The sequence below is a fragment of the Salvelinus sp. IW2-2015 genome, linkage group LG34 (genome assembly GCF_002910315.2).
Source record: "Salvelinus sp. IW2-2015 linkage group LG34, ASM291031v2, whole genome shotgun sequence".
Lineage (NCBI taxonomy): Eukaryota > Metazoa > Chordata > Actinopteri > Salmoniformes > Salmonidae > Salvelinus > Salvelinus sp. IW2-2015.
Genome location: NC_036873.1, coordinates 8,330,742 through 8,336,014, shown reverse-complemented (window position 1 = coordinate 8,336,014; position 5,273 = coordinate 8,330,742). Strand labels below are relative to the sequence as shown.

At 44.9% G+C, this 5,273-nt stretch overlaps 1 pseudogene; it reads left to right on the top strand.

The window, feature by feature from the left end:
* Positions 1–2,296: 2,296 nt before the first annotated feature.
* On the top strand, positions 2,297–4,114 carry LOC139023679 (early growth response protein 1-B-like; annotated as a pseudogene).
* The last annotated feature ends 1,159 nt before the right edge of the window (positions 4,115–5,273 follow it).

Here is a 5,273-nt window from a genome sequence, read left to right as displayed (position 1 = left end):
CTAAATAGAGGAAACATGCCGGCTGTCATACACAAACAACAGAGTGCCAATAAAAACACGATCACACATGATACAGATGACTTGTTCATTGATAGAAGTGGACAAAAAATCTAGGACAACAACGGATCATCCCGCGACAGTGGTAGCACTGCACAAGCTCACGACGGACGACCGCCGTGTGCATGGAGCGCAAAGCGAACATAATTGCAACACTCACACTAACCACCGAGTTCCAAACTGACTCTTGGAAGCAATCGTCAACCAATACAACTGTTAGTCGGGAGACTTACCACATCAGAATGGGTTTCCATGAGGACGCAGCAACACACAGCCGCACACCCACCCAATAAACCCAGAGCTTAAGATCACTACGCAACAACGCTAAGCGGCGACGGGAGTGGTGTTAAAGCTCACCCCATTGGGACTCTGGAGCAGTGGAAACACGTTCTCTGGAGTGATGATCACGCTTCACCATCTGGCAGTCCGAGTGAAGGGAATTCCTAACGCTAGCAGCATACAATGACATTCTAGATCAGGTCCTCGGGGGCCTGATTGGTGTCACACTTTTTCTCCATCCCAAGCAAACAACAGCTGATTAATCAAATTCCTTTTCTAAACTGAAGATCATGATTTTTGATTATTGGAGTCAGGTGTGTTTAGCTGGGTCTGGGAAAAACTGTAACACCAATCATTCCCCGAGGACTGGAATTGCCCACCCCTGTTCTTGATGATTCTGTGCTTTCCAACTTTGTGGCAACAGTTTGGTCAAGGCCCTTTCCTGCTTCAGCATGACAACGCCCCCCGTGCACAAAGTGAGGTCCATACAGAAATGGTTGGTCAAGATCGGTGTGGACGAACTTGATTTGCCTGCACAGAGACCAGACCTCAACTCCGCACCAGAGCCCTGACCTCAACCTCATCAAGCACCTTTGGGATGAATTGGAAACGTCCGACTGCGAGCCAGGCCTAATCGCCCCAATATCAGTGCCCGACTCACTAATGCTCTTATGGCTGAATGGAAGCAAGTCCCGAGCAATATTCAATCTAGTGGACAAGCCCTTCCAGAAGAGTGGAGTGTCAGCACAACAAAGGGGGTACCAAATTCATATTAATGCCATGAGATTTTGGAATGAGATATCCGACGAGCAGCAGTGTCCACATACTTTGGTCCATGAAAGTGTACAACAAAAATATCAAATATTTCAAGGATTAGGCCTATTGCCCTCTGTTATCAGGTCGATCCAATGCCTTCTTTTGAGTTTAGTAGGTCTGTCATCTTTTGATGTGAGCAAGTGCAGTAGCTTAGATACCTACAGGTTGCATCCCAAAGGGCACCCGATTCCCAATGGGCCCCCTGTAAAAAAGCAGTGCACTACAAAAGGAAATGTGCCAATGCTCTCATATGACTGTTACTTGTTTATGTTATACAATACAAGCCCGTGGTCAAACTTTCATAACCAGTTACATATTTTGATGTGTGCAGTAACTTCAGCTGCCACAATGGAAAGTTCTAATACGGGGAGGGATTGCTTCTTCCTTGTCTACATCACAGTTAACTTGAATTGTATAATCTCTCTTCTAGAATCATACAGACAAGTGAAATTGATTCATCTCGTTTAGTAGCCATACAAACACAACGTATTATGCCTAAAGCCTTCCTAATCTTAATTTGTTTAATTGATGAGAAATTAAGTTAAGTGTTGGTGTGTTGGTTGGTGGCAGAAAGGCAGAAGACATTAGACATCTCAACACAGCGGCCATCGAATGACTGTCTACACAAGCTACCATGTTTTAACTAGTCGACCGAGTTAAACGTAAGAACACTTGCCATGCCACTGCCATGATATCTTGTTTTCATGATTTGATAACTCAAGCTTTTTATTATCATACATAACATACACATACCCGATGGTAAATCAATGGCAGTCTCTCGCAGATCCAAGAGACTTGTTGCAACGTTAGAATCGTAACTCTCCTTTTTTGGGGGAAGCCGTCATCCTCTGTCCATGTATGGGCATGAAGTTTACACGCAGCAGGGAATCCTTTCACTGGAGCCGATGAATGGGGGGGAGGGCCTCTAGCGACCGCCGAAGTGTATATAAGGAGAGGCAAAGGGAAGCCACTGGTGTGAAACATACCACAGCAACAGATAGCCGAAAAGCTACAAATCGATACAGCACGCAGTCATCTGGACAAAAAGGACATTTCGAATTATTTATTGACACCCTTCTCCTCAAACGATCACCTCACATTTTCGGGGAATAATCGACGACCCCGTGCATCAGAGGGAAAAAGGATACATAATTTGCATCTGCTTTGTTTAATTTTTTTATCTACCTACACTTACCTGGATTGACAGACTTGAAATCAATCTCGCAATCATGCTGAACAACATGGATTTGAACTCTAAAGATTCCTTCTACCCACAGTTTGAGAATTGTAACGGTTTTCGCCTGGGGATGGAAAATAGCGCTCGAAAGATACCCAGGAGATGTTTTTCGGACGCAGAGAGAGGAGCAACCTGCCCAGTTTACCCCTGGTAAATTCGCAGTAGCCTCTTGCTGCATTGCATAAATATGATAAATCAATATGCATGCATTGATAGTTTTAAATAAGATTGTTTGTGGTTTGCACATTGATTTATTAAAAACATCCCATGGATTTAATTTGGCCCATTTGCAGTGGTACATGTTACGCATGTATGGCTTAATTGATTACATAACGACTTTACTATATGTGCAATTATCAGACTAACAATCAACCTTTGTAATGACAAACTTGCCCTCTTTCTTTTTCAGAGGGAGCACCTGTAACCCTGAAAACCGAGGCCTCCAACTCAGATTTCGCCTTTAATCCCTGCGAGGGGCCCAAAAGGCACCTCCTCCTCCTCTCTCGCCTACTCAGGCAGATTCTATGTCGAGGCGACTCAGGGGGGCCCGTGCAGCACTGAGACATTGCTCAACATGATCACAGAAATTGTCGGTATTTCTAACGTTACCGATCTCCGAAGTTCAACTGAGCACCATGGACAGCAGCAGCTTCGGCGACGCGGGCGTCCAGAGGCAATCTCCACCTGCAGCGCCACCCGCCCCTGTACTCTCCGGGGCAGACATGCCCAGCTACCCGACGGTGAGTCCGGCGGCCATGCTCAAGATTCAACCTCTCCCCAGGTGAGCTTCGGCTCCCCCGCTCAAGTCCGAAACCAGAACAACACCACCGTTCCGCAGTCAGAAGCTGCGTCCTTTTCCAGTGGTGGTCAAGAATGAATTCGATAGCAGCTGTTACGAATGGGGCACGTTCAATAAATCGGACCCCTATTTGGAAACGAGCTTCCAATCATCAGAAACGTTCCGATGTCCAGTGACTTCCCGTCTGACCAACAAGTGGATGTAAAGGAACTTTTGGACTCATTTTCACCCATGTGCCCTAACCCAGAGATGGAGTTCAAAGTTGAAGGTGGAATCAAGCAGGAGCAGTGCTATTCTGACACCTGCTCTCAAGAGTTTCTGCAGTTCTCTTTACCCCAACTACCCAGTGCCAGTCATGGACCTCTCAACCAACAACCTCCTCAAGCCAGCTATGTTCCCAACATTGAACTTCGCGGCATTATCTAATCAGTGCGATTCGTCTTGCCAGCTTACCTCACCAGCTTTACCCAGTACTATAGACTCAATTCTTTAACTCCTCCTTGTTGCCAGACTCCTTTGCCCAAAGTTACACGCCGCGCGGCGCAAAAGGCACCGCGTGTCAGGAAAAGCCCGCCGCCTCCACCGGGCCTGCCAAAGAGAACCCTTCACCTGCCCCATGGAGAACTGCGACGGGCGCTTCTCCGCTCGGATGAACTCAACAGGCAACATCCGCATCCACACGGGACACAAACCTTTCAGTGCCGCATCTGTCTGCGCAGTTTTCAGCCGTAGCGACCACCTCACCACCCACACCCGAACTCACACGGGAGAGAAGCCGTTCTCTCTGCGACGTATGCGGCAAAAGGTTCGCTCGGAGCGACGAGAGGAAACGGCACGGTCGCGTGCACCTGAAACAGAAAGAAAAGATGGAGCTGAAGCCACAAGTGATCAGTGCGTGGCCATTTACTCTTCCCGATGGAATTTGAAAAGACACCATTACGCACACGAGTAGCTCTGTCCACACAACATTTACAATCTTTCCGTCGAAGATAAAACGCTTAACAGTTATTGCTGATTACAGGTCGACGTATCAACGTTTGCGTGTGACATATAAGGTCGAGTGAATTGGTTTGACCGTGAACGTCTCTATAAGGGAGTCTTAGAATAAGGATGTTTTGCGAGTTAGATTTGCATAGTGCTATATCGGGGAGCGAATTGTGAAAAGGGTCTGCTCTTTCGACCCTCGTTAACTTGCTGCTGCTGACTCTATGCAGACATGCATGACTTGATTTGTAAAACTTCCCCGAGTTGACAAGCTCAACACCACACGTATTGTGTTTCTCTGTTACAATCAACCAATTTGATCATTTCAACCAAACACCAAAGGCTCATAACAAATGCCTGCACCAGTTCAGTAACCCTTTCGTCTGGACAGCTCCAACGTAAAAAACTCGAACGAAGAAATTATACCATTAAGACAAACGAACTGCATCCAAATTGCTGGGCTATATTGCACTTACATCTAATTTGAGAATCCTCTATCCACTAGAAAGTCGTATCTTTTTTGCTTTTCGAGGCTTTTATACCACTAAACACCTGCAACCAGTCAGATAGTGGTTTCTTCAAATGCATGTTTATGTTCATTGTGGTATTATTGAATATAGCCAACAAATAACTTAGTCCTCCACTTTACCGAATGGAAGTGCAGGAGAACTTCGTTTTATGAATGAATGTAACACATTATTCTTGCTTTAAGTCACAAAGCAGTCCATTTGTGCCAGGGTTTTGGAATTTATTTTGCTTTGCTATTAATATTTTATTGATTGGTCTTTGTGTTGTATTTAAAGAAAAATGGTTGAATTATTAAATCGTGGAAAGTTTATCCTAAATGGAAAATAAATATATTTGTATGACTGTACTTTGTATTTTTATAGCTGTGTATATACATATTTCAAAAGACCACTGTTAAACCTTGAATTGTTAAAAGTGGAAAAAAAGGCTTTTTTAAACATACTCACAATGTTTTACGTGTACTTTTGGAGGGCTGGTAGCAGAACAGTGTTTTCGAGAGATTGTCATTTGATATCAATATATTTTCTAAGACAAGTAAAAGATGACCTAACTGTTCGTATAATAGTGACTCGA